Source organism: Canis lupus, chromosome 35 (genome assembly GCF_048164855.1).
Source record: "Canis lupus baileyi chromosome 35, mCanLup2.hap1, whole genome shotgun sequence".
Classification (NCBI taxonomy): Eukaryota; Metazoa; Chordata; class Mammalia; order Carnivora; family Canidae; genus Canis; species Canis lupus.
In genome coordinates, this window is record NC_132872.1 from 18,906,897 (window position 1) to 18,922,240 (window position 15,344).

Below are 15,344 nucleotides of genomic sequence, written 5' to 3' on the forward strand. Positions count from 1 at the left end.
GCAAATGAATGGGATAAGGCGAAGTGCTGGGTGCTTTCAGGGCCTTATCATAATTAATCTTCACAGGAGCCCAGTAAGATTATTCTGGGCAACTTTGAAAATTCCATAGTCAAGGACTGATTGATTCCCTGGATGACTAGTTTCAGGAGATCATTTAAGAACTTGAAAGTCAGAGGTCGGGAGGAGGGGAAGATGGAGGGAGAGGAGGGTCCCCAAGTCACCCCTCCCCACCAAATTACCTAGAAAACCTTCCAATTATCCTGAAGATCTACGAATTCGGCCTGAGACTTAAAGAGAGACCAGCTGGAACGCTACAGGGAGAAGAGGTCGCGCTTCTATCAGGTAGGAGGACGGGGACAAAGAAATAAAGACACAAAAGGCCTCCGAGGGGGAGGGGCCGCGAGGAGCCGGGCTGAGGCCGGGGCGAGGGTCCCCAGGACAGGAGAGCCCCGTCCCGGAGACGCAGGAGCTGCACCGACCTTCCCGGGGGAAAGGGGCTCGCGGGGAGTTGGAGCAGGACCAGGAGGGCGGGGATGCCCTCGGGCTCCCGGGGACACTAACAGGCACCTGCGCCCCGGGGGAGTGCGCCGAGCTCCCTAAGGGCTGCAGCGCGCACGGGGGACCCGGAGCAGCTCGGGGGGCTCGGGGGCGGCTCCGCGGAGGGGGCTGCGGGGCGGGAGCGCGAATCCAACAGCGCAGGCCCCAGAGCACAGGGCGCCGGGACACAGCCCAGGATCCGGCCTCCCCCGGGACAGGCGGAGGCCGGGAGGGCCCAGGACAGCGAGGACGCTCCTGCCCCAGCTGAGCAGATCAGCGGCCCCGCCCCGGAGCCTCCAGGCCCTGCAGACGGAGAGCTCCGGAGCTACTGCGGGAGCTGACTCCAGGGCTGCAGAGCTGGCCCCGCCACTGGGGCTGTTCCTCCTGGGGCCTCACGGAGTAAACAACCCCCACTGAGCCCTGCACCAGGCAGGGGCACAGCAGCTCCCCCAACTGCTAACACCTGGAAATCAGCACAACAGGCCCCTCCCCCAGAACACCAGCTAGACGGACAACTTCCAGGAGAAGCCAAGGGACTTAAAGTACACAGAATCAGAAGATACTCCCCCGTGATTTTTTTTTCTTTCTTTCTTTTTTTGTTGTTGTTTTGTTTTGTTTTGCTTTTTGATTTGCTTCCTTCCTCCACCCCTTTTTTTTCCTTTCTTTCTTTTTCTTTCTCTTTTTCATCTTTTCTTTCTTCCTCTTTTTTTTCTCTTTCTCTTTTCTTTCCTTCTTTCTCTCCTCTCTTTTTCTCCTTTTCCCAATACAACTTGCTTTTGGCCACTCTGCGCTGAGCAAAATGACTAGAAGGAAAACCTCACCTCAAAAGAAAGAATCAGAAACAGTCCTCTCTCCCACAGAGTTACAAAATCTGGATTACAATTCATGTCAGAAAGCCAATTCAGAAGCACTATTATACAGCTTCTGGTGGCTCTAGAAAAAAGCATAAAGGACTCAAGAGACTTCATGACTGCAGAATTTAGAGCTAATCAGGCAGAAATTAAAAATCAATTGAATGAGATGCAATCCAAACTAGAAGTCCTAACGACGAGGGTTAACGAGGTGGAAGAACGAGTGAGTGACATAGAAGACAAGTTGATAGCAAAGAGGGAAACTGAGGAAAAAAGAGACAAACAATTAAAAGACCATGAAGATAGATTAAGGGAAATAAACGACAGCCTGAGGAAGAAAAACTTACGTTTAATTGGGGTTCCCGAGGGCGCCGAAAGGGACAGAGGGCCAGAATATGTATTTGAACAAATTCTAGCTGAAAACTTTCCTAATCTGGGAAGGGAAACAGGCATTCAGATCCAGGAAATAGAGAGATCCCCCCCTAAAATCAATAAAAACCGTTCAACACCTCGACATTTAATAGTGAAGCTTGCAAATTCCAAAGATAAAGAGAAGATCCTTAAAGCAGCAAGAGACAAGAAATCCCTGACTTTTATGGGGAGGAGTATTGGGGTAACAGCAGACCTCTCCACAGAGACCTGGCAGGCCAGAAAGGGCTGGCAGGATATATTCAGGGTCCTAAATGAGAAGAACATGAAACCAAGAATACTTTATCCAGCAAGGCTCTCATTCAAAATGGAAGGAGAGATAAAGAGCTTCCAAGACAGTCAGGAACTGAAAGAATATGTGACCTCCAAACCAGCTCTGCAAGAAATTTTAAGGGGGACTCTTAAAATTCCCCTTTAAGAAGAAGTTCAGTGGAACATTCCACAAAAATAAGGACTGAATAGATATCATGATGACCCTAAACTCATATCTCTCAATAGTAAATCTGAACGTGAATGGGCTTAATGACCCCATCAAAAGGCACAGGGTTTCAGACTGGATAAAAAAGCAGGACCCATCTACTTGCTGTCTACAAGAGACTCATTTTAGACAGAAGGACACCTACAGCCTGAAAATAAAAGGTTGGAGAACCATTTACCATTTGAATGGTCCTCAAAAGAAAGCAGGGGTAGCCATCCTTATATCCGATAAACTAAAATTTACCCCGAAGACCGTAGTGAGAGATGAAGAGGGACACTATCTCATGCTTAAAGGATCTATCCAACAAGAGGACTTAACAATCCTCAATATATATGCCCTGAATGTGGGAGCTGCAAATATATCAATCAATTAATAACCAAAGTGAAGAAATACTTAGATAATAATACACTTGTACTTGGTGACTTCAATCTAGCTCTTTCTATTCTAGATAGGTCTTCTAAGCACAACATTTCCAAAGAAACGAGAGCTTTAAATGATACACTGGACCAGATGGATTTCACAGATATCTACAAAACTTTACATCCAAACTCAACTGAATACACATTCTTCTCAAGTGCATATGGAAATTTCTCCAGAATAGACCACATACTGGGTCACAAATCGGGTCTGAACTGATACCAAAAGACTGGGATCGTCCCCTACATATTCTCAGACCATAATGCCTTGAAATTAGAACTAAATCACAACAAGAAGTTTGGAAGGACCTCAAACACGTGGAGGTTAAGGACCATCCTGCTAAAAGATGAAAGGGTCAACCAGGAAATTAAGGGAGAATTAAAAAGATTCATGGAAACTAATGAGAATGAAGATATGACCATTCAAAATCTTTGGGATGCAGCAAAAGCAGTCCTAAGGGGGAAATACATCGCAATACAAGCATCCATCCAAAAACTGGAAAGAACTCAAATACAAAAGCTAACCTTACACATAAAGGAGCTAGAGAAAAAACAGCAAATAGATCCTACACCCAGGAGAAGAAGAGAGTTAATTAAGATTCGAGCAGAACTCAACGAAATCGAGACCAGAAGAACTGTGGAACAGATCAACAGAACCAGGAGTTGGTTCTTTGAAAGAATTAATAAGATAGATAAACCATTAGCCAGCCTTATTAAAAAGAAGAGAGAGAAGACTCAAATTAATAAAATCATGAATGAGAAAGGAGAGATCACAACCAACACCAAGGAAATACAAACGATTTTAAAAACATATTATGAACAGCTATACGCCAATAAATTAGGCAATCTAGAAGAAATGGACGCATTCCTGGAAAGCCACAAACTACCAAAACTGGAACAGGAAGAAATAGAAAACCTTAACAGGCCAATAACCAGGGAGGAAATTGAAGCAGTCATCAAAAACCTCCCAAGACACAAGATTCCAGGGCCAGACGGCTTCCCAGGGGAATTCTATCAAACGTTTAAAGAAGAGACCATACCTATTCTACTAAAGCTGTTTGGAAAGATAGAAAGAGATGGAGTACTTCCAAATTCGTTCTATGAGGCCAGCATGACCTTAATTCCAAAACCAGACAAAGACCCCACCAAAAAGGAGAATTACAGACCAATATCCCTGATGAACATGGATGCAAAAATTCTCAACAAGATACTGGCCAATAGGATCCAACGGTACATTAAGAAAACTATTCACCATGACCAAGTAGGATTTATTCCCGGGACACAAGGCTGGTTCAACACCCGTAAAACAATCAATGTGATTCATCATATCAGCAAGAGAAAAACCAAGGACCATATGATCCTCTCATTAGATGCAGAGAAAGCATTTGACAAAATACAGCATCCATTCCTGATCAAAACTCTTCAGAGTGTAGGGATAGAGGGAACACTCCTCAACATCTTAAAAGCCATCTATGAAAAGCTGACAGCAAATATCATTCTCAGTGGGGAAGCACTGGGAGCTTTTCCCCTAAGATCAGGAACAAGACAGGGATGTCTACTCTCACCACTGCTATTCGACATAGTTCTGGAAGTCCTAGCCTCAGCAATCAGACAACAAAAAGACATTAAAGGCATTCAAATTGGCAAAGAAGAAGTCAAACTCTCCCTCTTCGCCGATGACATTATACTCTACATAGAAAACCCAAAAGCCTCCACCCAAGATTGCTAGAACTCATACAGCAATTTGGTAGCGTGGCAGGATACAAAATCAATGCCCAGAAATCAGTGGCATTTCTATACACTAACAATGAGACTGAAGAAAGAGAAATTAAGGAGTCAATCCCATTTACAATTGCATCCAAAAGCATAAGATACCTAGGAATAAACCTAACCAAAGAGGTAAAGGATCTATACCCTAAAAACTATAGAACACTTCTGAAAGAAATTGAGGAAGACACAAAGAGATGGAAAAATCTTCCATGCTCATGGATTGGCAGAATTAATATTGTGAAAATGTCATTGTTACCCAGGGCAATTTACATGTTTAATGCAATCCCTATCAAAATACCATGGACTTTCTTCAGAGAGTTAGAGCAAATTGTTTTAAGATTTGTGTGGAATCAGAAAAGACCCCGAATAGCCAGGGGAATTTTAAAAAAGAAAACCATATCTGGGAGCATCACAAAGCCAGATTTCAGGTTGTACTACAAAGCTGTGGTCATCAAGACAGTGTGGTACTGGCACAAAAACAGACACACAGATCAATGGAACAGAACAGAGAACCCAGAAGTGGACCCTGAACTTTATGGTCAACTAATATTCGATAAAGGAGGAAAGACTATCCATTGGAAGAAAGACAGTCTCTTCAATAAATGGTGCTGGGAAAATTGGACAGCCACATGCAGAAGAATGAAACTAGACCACTCTCTTTCACCATACACAAAGATAAACTCAAAATGGATGAAAGATCTAAATGTGAGACAAGATTCCATCAAAATCCTAGAGGAGGACACAGGCAACACCCTTTTTGAACTCGGCCACAGTAACTTCTTGCAAGATACATCCACGAAGGCAAAAGAAACAAAAGCAAAAATGAACTATTGGGACTTCATCAAGATAAGAAGCTTTTGCACAGCAAAGGATACAGTCAACAAAACTAAAAGACAACCTACAGAATGGGAGAAGATATTTGCAAATGACGTATCAGATAAAGGGCTAGTTTCCAAGATCTATAAAGAACTTCTTAAACTCAACAGTAAAGAAACAAACAATCCAATCATGAAATGGGCAAAAGACATGAACAGAAATCTCACAGAGGAAGACATAGACATGGCCAACATGCACATGAGAAAATGCTCTGCATCACTTGCCATCAGGGAAATACAAATCAAAACCACAATGAGATACCACCTCACACCAGTGAGAATGGGGCAAATTAACAAGGCAGGAAACAACAAATGTTGGAGAGGATGCGGAGAAAAGGAACCCTCTTACACTGTTGGTGGGAATGTGAACTGGTGCAGCCACTCTGGAAAACTGTGTGGAGGTTCCTCAAAGAGTTAAAAATAGACCTGCCCTACGACCCAGCAATTGCACTGTTGGGGATTTACCCCAAAGATACAGATGCAATGAAATGCAGGGACACCTGCGCCCCGATGTTTATAGCAACAATGGCCACAATAGCCAAGCTGTGGAAGGAGCCTCGGTGTCCATCGAAAGATGAGTGGATAAAGAAGATGTGGTCTATGTATACAATGGAATATTCCTCAGCCATTAGAAACGACAAATACCCACCATTTGCTTCAACGTGGATGGAACTGGAGGGTATTATGCTGAGTGAAGTAAGTCAGTCGGAGAAGGACAAACATTATATGTTCTCATTCATTTGGGGAATATAAATAATAGTGAAAGGGAATATAAGGGAAGGGGGAAGAAATGTGTGGGAAATACCAGAAAGGGAGACAGAACATAAAGACTCCTAACTCTGGGAAACGAACTAGGGGTGGTGGAAGGGGAGGAGGGCGGGGGGTGGGGGTGAATGGGTGACGGGCACTGAGGGGGGCACTTGACGGGATGAGCACTGGGTGTTATTCTGTATGTTGCTAAATTGAACACCAATAAAAAATAAATTTATTATTATTATTTTTTTTTAATAAATTTATTATTAAAAAAAAGTCAGAGGTCAACAGTTTGGAGACACATATGTAAATTGTGTATTGGAAGAAACTAAGTATGCAAATGCAGTGACTGTAATTGATTTTAAGAATGTGTTTTTTTTTTTTTTTTTGGATGTGATGCAATAATTGCTATCGTTGGGACTGATACTTAAATTATAAACTGGGCAAGTATGTATAGACATTAAAATACCTACTGGTGATTGGTTCCCTCTGTAGCCTTTAGGTTGTCTGTTCCTTAACATCTGCTGGGTGCCTGTAAGAAAAAGTGTTTTGTCTCAGTGATATGGAGTAGTCTTTTTGATTAAGCTTGAGTTCCAGTCATGGTGATTTTTCCTTGAGGAACTTGAGAGGAGCCATCTTCTCCAAAGCAGAACTAAGAGACTCAGCATGTTTGAGGCCCAAAGTTTCTAGAATTCACCTCTGCCATTCTTCTACTCTTGTTGCTGTTCTCTAGTTAGCTGACATCTCAAACGTTAAAGATTGGTATTACTTGTTGAGCTAACAGCCTTCACTTATGATTTCAGGGATTGGGGAAGTGGCAGCAATACCATGTTAGTGCTAGGTTATCCATTTTCTCCTAAGAATCATTATATTATGTTATGATGCCAGGGCATACAAATGCAGGCTAACTGGTTTTAACATGGAGGAGACTCAGGCTTTGATTCTTCACTTGAGAATGATACCTAAACATTGGTTTGTAATTTCATTTTGCATATGAGTAAAATTAAGACATAGAGAAGAAGACCATTGTTTGTCTAAAGTCACACATCTACTCATGACAGTCTCAACCCAGCTCTGTCCAGCTTTAAAGATTTTGGTTATGGTAGTACCGAGACCATAGTTACTTTTTAAAAAAAAAATATTTTCTCTATTTTCTAAATCTTACATGATGATATTGCTTCCATAGATAGGTAATATGTTTTTAATAAGTAATAAATGCTATGAAAGTAGAGATAAAACATTTTTATGTAATCTGAAGAAGGGAGAAAGGAGAGATTTTTCCTATTAATGAGAAACACGACCCTGTTTCTCTTTTCCATCCTGGACTGTTTCCTGTGATTGCTCCTACCATATTGTGCTGAAATGACCTGAAGACAGATGGAAACGATGTGTCCTACAGGCTGAAAATATCAGCCTTGACTTATAGTTTCATTAAGACTTCTGTGATCAGACCATGCAAAAATTAGTGTATATTATTAACTAAACTCATCAAGTGCTAATTACAAATGAAACATAGAACAATAACGACAAAGCAGAAGATATTCTTTAATATTCAATATTTGATGTCTTCAGGTTCCAACAGGATTCCATTTAGCTGTAGAAACTTGAATACACACAGATCTGCAAGTATATATCCCTTTGTCCTCTTTGGGCTATGTGTGTTGGCCCTCTGGGGAAGAAACAGAAGTTTCAGAATACATTTTTATTCATGAAGCTGCTCTCTTTGGATTTCTGAAGAAAGGAACTTCTGGGTGGATGAGTAAAATATGTTACTTCTGTTCTGACATGCCTGCCATCAAGACTAGCTGCCACTGTGCACTCTAATGACCCTTCCACAGTCACAATGGACAGTGATACTGACAAAAAGGGTTTGAGACGAAGGGCTGTGTTCACCTGCGCACCACTTTCCAGCTTTACCACGAGCTCTGCATTGGATGCTACTGTATTTGGCTTAAGCTCATGTTTGCATCTATGAAAATAGGATGCTCCTTTAATACTTAAGGACTTTATCTTGGGCAGGGGAGGGGAGAGGAGAAGCAGGATCAAAGTGTTTTGGCAGGCGACCTCTTTGATAAGGAAAACTATGTGGCCCAAGAGCCAGAAGTCCCCAAATCAGGAACAACCGAAATTCTTCTGTGTCTATTGAAACATCTCCAGTTGAGCCATGTTTGTAAATGAACTAGTTCAAAGGCATTTGCAAAGCATGTTCCTTAAAAAAAAAAAAAAAATTCGTTTCCTTCTGATAGTTGTATAAAACTTCAGCCCTAAATGTTGAATTACTGAAGGTTACTAATGGAAGACTAGGCAGTGAAAAATAGTTGGGAGTTGGAGAAATGGAGTGGTATTCAGCAACATAACTCATTTAGGATGTCTCTGGGGCAGGGCTTAAATAACTGAAAATTTGAATGGACTTTTGAAGAGTAGCCTGTTTTTGTTTGAGTCCTACACTATAGGGTGTTCAGCATTTAAGAGTGAGAGTGTGGTTCCATGGAGCTTGAGGGTGCACTGCTGCTGTGAATCCTGGCATGAAAGTCAATAACAAACTTCCAAAATGCTAAGAATTCTGGAATTGTTAGTTCTTAGCAGAACACTCAGCTTGGAGAATCTTTCACCAACGCCCATTAGTTTTAGAGCAATAATTAGAATATAATTAGTCTTGCAGCCCTGTCAGTGATTTTATATTAAGAATGATAAATATCAATATTTATGTGCATGGCTTCAGTTCTTTTCTTTCTTTTCTTTTCTTTTCTTTTTTTTTTTTGCTTCAGTTCTTTTGTGGGTATTTGCTTTGTACCAAATCCAGGCAACTCGGGCTATTTGGGATGACTGATGTGGATTGCTAGTGGGAGGCAACCCCCTGAGTTGGTCCAAGAAAATTGGTGACTCCATGGCCTCAGCATCTCACAAGTGAATAAAATAGCAAAAGAGAAATCCTCTAGTGCTTATTTAAGGGATTAGTTCATGCGGGGAAATAGAATATTTCACAGAGATCTTAACCGATCAAGGAGAGGAACTTCTTTCTGTATGAATACAACCTGAAAATTCTGCCAAAGCAAGAGTGTGATAAAAAATCCTTCCACTGATACGGCTTACAGTGGATAAGGGATGTAATACAGCAAAAAAGAAAAAAAAAACAGAGGCTCACAGTGGAGATTATGCAGAGCTGAGAGAAATTTTCTTGGGTAATAAACACTTGCAGTCAGAGTGTTTGGGAAGGAAGCGATGTCACAGAAACCTAGTCAGAGAAAACCATGTTGAAATGATGAATTTTGCATTTGTACTAAGGAGGCCAAAAATTTCTTTTGAATTGTTGTATTGACAACACTGATAGAAAAAAGTGACTGTTCCAATAGACACTTGTGGCGGAAGGTCACAATTGGTGTCAAATGCAGACAGGGTCTGCAGATGAAAAGAATTTGATGACTCACAGGGACCAGAAGCCAAACCGAGTAGTGCTGTGTCATTTCCCCTGGCTTCCTGGATTCCCCAGGAGGGGCTGCTGGATGCTTAGCCCAGGACCTGGCTGCATGTTCTATAGCTGAGTGAATGGGAAGTTGAGTGTGTTTGAGGATGAGGCAATCTTAGACTTTAGTATCAGTAACAGAGCATTTGTTATTTAAAAGCTCCTGTTAAATTAATTTAACGAGGAGCCCATTAGACTGTTTTGGCTCTAGCCTAACCCGAACCCTAATCCTAGTGGCCTAGGTCAGCAAACCAAAATCTAAACCTGCAAATGCCTCAAAGTTACAAAATTGAAACGCTAAGGAGAACCAATCACAAACTGCCAACCAGGCTTTAAGCTACAGCCAATCCAATGATTTCTTTTCTTTGCTTCTGCACTTTCTCTATCTCTATATAATTTTATCCCTGAACCACTTCCAGTTTGGCACTGCCCTGTTGGAAGTAACACATGCTCCAATTAACTCGTAAAATTTCTTGTTTGCCCGTTTATTTTTTAATACCTCTCTTGAGTCCTGGTGAGGGTAAACCTTTGGGGGGACTTCCGTCTTGTTGAGGTGGCTGATGGGTCAGGCTACAAATTGAGGAAGTTAAGGATGAGCCAAAATGTCCAACTTAAAAAAAGCAGATTGAGATCTTGGGGGAGATAATTCTGTGAGCAGAGAAAGGGTTGCACATGCGCAGAAGAGTTCCTGGCAGTTGAGGTAGAAGAGGAAGCTGAGAGAAATATAAACACTGGTTAAAGAAGAGCATTTCTGATGTTTTACTTTCTTTCATTTCCACATGGACACTTTAGTAAAAATGACATTATTTATATTGGAATTAAGTTTGTGAGTTGAGCTATGACATATCAAGCCTGACCTCCAGGGCATATTTGGGAGGAGAGAGGAAGTCCAGTGAAGGGCAGTCTCATTTGGATTACAATTGAATTTTAAACTGTATGCAATTATTCTTCTATAATTTTTAGTATGCATCATTCTCTATTTTTGTTTATCTTTATAAAATACTTATTTAATCTGCCCCAAATGTTATTGGGCATAATTAACTGAATTGAGGAAATTTCTGCTGACAATTGCAGTCAGAAGTCTGTGCCTAGAAGGTAGAGTGGATGAATAGACATTTTTATAGAATGGGTCCAGAAAAACTTTCATTTCTATTGGCGTTTGCTTAACATAATATGCCTCCCAGTTATCATTATTCGCAGATTAATAAGATAGTTTATAAGCTTCTTATCAATTTTGTCAATATGTAATTATTTTTCTGACTAATGAGGGATTGTTAGCACATAAATAACATATCAAGAGTGTGTCTTGCCCATTTTAGTTAAGTCGGATACTTACTCAATTGGTGATAAAAGCAAGATCTAAATTTAAGAACATACTTTATGTCCTTCTTCAGTTGAAGGTATAACGCAAAGTAAATTAAGGTTCTAGATAATTTATTGGATTTTTAAAAGCTTTATGTGCTTTTCCTAAAAATGCCTTGAGGCATTAACAATAAAATTAATTTAAGCATCTGCATCTACTTACAGCAATAATGATATATTCAAAAGGAAATTAGTAGCATGCAAATCAAGCAAAATGCCCAGTTAACCCTTGGGGTATTGAAAGGTGTATTGCAAATACGTAGTTATTTTAATAAGGAAGGGCAGAAACCTCTCTTGGGTCCTCTTTTTTACATTCTCTGCACTTCTCTTGGTGAAGCATCCGAGAAAAGAAACTTAATGTTCAGAGGCGCCTCTTGGAAGGTGGATGCCCAGGTCTTTCCTTTTCTGTGGTTTCCTGCCAAGAGTCCCTGCACCCTCAGCCTGTATGGGGCTGGGAGTGGGGGGTGGGAGGGGGCGAGGGTGGGGGGGGGGGCCTGACTCTGCAGGAGCCCAGTTCACACCACACCGCACCAGTACTCCCCAGCCAAGTGTCTGCTGCCAGGGAGCTGCAAGCATGCATCATTTTATAAAGTGGTCTTTGCAGTCGGCTCTAGAGGGTCCTTCACATTTATGCTTTGTTTATTAAAAAATGTCTAAAAAGTGAGAAGAGAAAGTGGAAACATACAGAGCAACTCATGAGGGGGAATAAAAGAAGCTTTGACAGTTTTCTGTAACTGATTTTTTCATGCACCGTGACCCCCTCCCCCCTTTTTGCTAGTGGGGCCAAAACTTAAACTTGGTCATTAGGGATAATTAAGTCTCTTCTGGCTACAACAGGCGCTTTTAGGTAAATAGTGCATCTGCTCAGAGCTGGACTCACCGTCAGGGCTGATTCTTTCCTTTCAGGTGGTACCTCTTCCATCTCCTCCTTCCCAGGAAGGCCAGAGGGTGCAGAAGGAGCGGAGTGTCCCCAAGGTGTGGGTGCATGCAGCGGCCTGGGACTGGGAGGAGGCTCCGGTCCAGCTAGGCCTCTGCGAGCGGTGCCGGGCCTCGTTGGGCCTGCCGGTGGCCAGGGCGGCCAGCCTCACCGCCTCAGCCCCCACCCACCTGCTACTGTGCTCTCAGCAGCCCCGCAGGGGGCTCTAAGCAGCTGTGCTGTTCCTGAGCACCCCACCTCCACATTTCTGATGCTCCCATTACTTATGGCTGTGACTCCCATTGACCCCCAGCTTGATAGCCGGGCTCGGGCTCCCTTCCTCAGGATCACTGTGTTACCCCAAACGGTGAACTCCCCAGCCAGCCAGCCGCAGCTATTCCCTCTGGGACAAAGGAAGCTCCTGGACTGCTTACAGGTCACACTGAGGCCACAGAGGATGTGGGGTGCTGGGTCAGGCCCTCTCCCTGGCTAAGCCTGCCATTCTATTCCTCCGCAGTCAGCCCCGATTGGCAAGGCCGATTGGAGGGGTGGCCCCCGGCCTCCCTTTTGACTAATCTAGAGTTTCTCTTGCCCTTCCATCTGATGCCAGATTCAGATCTGTAGGTCCCTGCTCTTTTCCTCTTATTTTCCTGTGAAGAAGGAGCCATTGGTATATGGGAAATACAAAGGGGAGAAAGAAGTGATCAGTTCCCTGTAACCTTGAGTCAAATACTTGTCGACGTCCCCGCTCTCCGGTCCTTGCTGCGTGCTGTGGCATCAAGCTCTGTGACGTCTGCGAGGGCAGATGTACAGCCAGTGGTATGCACGTTAGCAGGTAATTGGTAGGGAGAGGAGAAGGAACACAGGGCGTGGAAGGAGGACCTGTCACAGAAATCTTTGACAATCACTTCATAGTGGCAGCAATCAGGGGTGCCGCACAGTTGCCATCTGGAAGTATGGATTTGCTTTCACTTACTGTATTCATCTCACTTGAGAAATGAAACTAGCTCAGTAACTTTTGTTTGCTTCTCGCCTTTAACCCTTCTTAGTGAGAATAGACCAGGAACCAATGGATAATTTTGTTTGTATTCTGATAGCATTCGTGTGCTGGGGCCGCATAACGGAATACCATAGACTGGGTGGCTAAAACCACAGAAATTTTTTGTCTCTCGGGTCTGGGGACAAATTTTTTGTCTCTCTGTCTCAGGTCTGTCTCTCAGGTCTGGAGGCTCAAGTCCAAGATCAAGGTGTCCACAGGTTTGGTTTCTTCTGAGGCCTCTCCCCTTGGCTTGCAGATGGCTGCCTTCTCCCTGTGTCTTCACATGGTTTTTCCTCCAGGTACAGTATCCCTGGTGTTTCTTTCTCTTCTTAGAAGGACACCAGGGTACTACCTTGATGGCATCATTTTAAATGAATTTCCTCTTTAAGGACCTGTTCTGGGGGAATGGGAGTTGGGATTTCAACAAATGAATTTTGGGGGGATCCCTGGGTGGCTCAGCGGTTTAGCGCCTGCCTTTGGCCCAGGGCTCGATCCTGGAGTCCCGGGATGGTGTCCCACATTGGGCTCCCTGCATGGAGCCTGCTTCTCCCTCTGCCTGTGTCTCTGCCCCTCTCTCTCTCTCTGTGTCTATCATAAATAAATAAGTAAATAAATATATAAATCTTTAAAAAAAAAAGCAAATGAATTTTGGGCTGAATACAATTCAGCCCGTAGGAGCAGCTGTATTCTAGGGAATTCAAAGTACTTTTAAATCATAACCAGTACTGAAACAAATGTTAATACCATCACTACTTTTCAGACTATAAAACGTAAGAACAGGGAATGGTTTGTGAGAGATTCCAAAGCTCAGGAGAACGTGAGAGCTTTATTCAACGCTCTTACGAAGGAATGGGATATTGCTCTGGCATTTTTGATTTTATTCTTTTAATTACACAGATAATACCTTAAAATGTGCTTGGTGAGAATATTTCAAACTATATAAAAAACATAAACTGTTGTGGTCTCCTTTAGTTTATGTTGAGTTTCCTTCCCCCTATTCCATCCAGAAATTAAACACTGTTAATGTTTTAATATCTACTCTTCAAGATAAATACTACTTATACACAAATATGTGCAGAGTTTTAAATTTAATTTTTGTTTTTTTTTTTTTCAGAGTGGCATAATACTGTATGTATTATTGTGTGGCTTGTTTTTTTTTTCCACTTAACGTGATGACTTGGAGTTCTTACTAAGGCAAGATTTCTTAACCTTGACACTGTAGGTATTTGGGACCATATAGTTGTTTGGAGGTGAGGTGTCCAATGTGTATGTAGAAAGTCTGTGTATTGTTAAAATGCTTTGCAGTATCCCTAGCCTGTACTCACTAGATGCCAGTTGCACTTCCCCCTTTGCCAGTGGTGACAACCAAAAATGTCCCTAGACATTCATTGCCAAATGTTTCCTGGTGGGCAAAATTGCTCTCAGTTGAAAGCCATGGGTATTTGATTTCCTTAATTTTTAAAAACTGCTGATTGGTATCCAGAATATGGGTTCCACCATAGTTTATCTATCTATGCTCCTCTTGATTGACGTTTAGGATATTTCCATTAGGAGCAACACTGCATCTTTATGGGTGACTCCTTCATCCATCCTTTTTTTTTTTTTTAAAAAGATTTTATTTATTTATTCATGAGAGTCACAGAGAGAGAGGCAGAGACATAGGCAGAGGGAGAAGTAGGCTCCCTATGGGGAGCCTGATGTGGGACTCGACCCCAGGACCCCGGGATCATGCCCTGAGCCAAAGGCAGATGCTCAACTGCTGAGCCACCCAAGCATCCCTCCTTCATCCATCCTTACATGTGACTCTTTCTTACTTGTACTAACATCATTTAGATAAAAAAAAAACCTGGAAATTTAATTGCTAGGTTAAGGAAGAGGCACATTTTATATTTTAATAAATACGATCAATTTATCCCTCCAAAGCTTTGTCCATTTCTCCACAGCCTTGCCACAACTGAGTAGTATAGAACCTTCTAAATTTCGCTAGTTAATAGATATAAAAATTTGTATCTTGTTATTTTCCCCCAATTACTAGAACTTGAGTGTCTATGCACTTCATTTCCATTTCTGTGACTATTCATATTTCTTGCCCCTTACCATTTTTATGAGTGGTTTGAGTTGTAGGAGTTCTTCATGTATATTCTGATTCCTGATCCTTCTATTGCTACATACATTGCAAAATATTTCTCCTAATTTGTTATTTGTTCTTTAACTTTGTTAATAGAGTCTTTTATGATTATAAATTACAAATTTAAAAATTTAAAATGCTTAACTATTTTAAGCATTTGAATCTTATTTAAGAAAGCCCTTCCAAACCTCTATTGTGTAATACTTTATATTTTTATTCCTCTTTATATATATTTTCATGCTTCACGTTTTATCTTTTACATCTTCAGTCATCTATAATACATTTTTTTGGTATATGTTTTTATACAGTGATATTTTCTCTATTATT

General features: G+C 41.8%; 1 long non-coding RNA gene across 1 annotated transcript in view; it reads right to left on the reverse strand.

Annotated features, from left to right (window-relative positions):
* LOC140625065 (uncharacterized) overlaps positions 1–12,617 on the reverse strand; it is a 34,737-nt gene extending 22,120 nt beyond the window's left edge. Inside the window, exons 1-2 of the long non-coding RNA XR_012024443.1 lie at positions 11,815–12,617; positions 6,583–6,641 (exon numbers count right to left, since the gene is read on the reverse strand). This is a non-coding gene — a long non-coding RNA (uncharacterized lncRNA). The remainder of the gene's footprint in view (positions 1–6,582; positions 6,642–11,814) is intronic.
* Between the last annotated feature and the right edge of the window lie 2,727 nt (positions 12,618–15,344).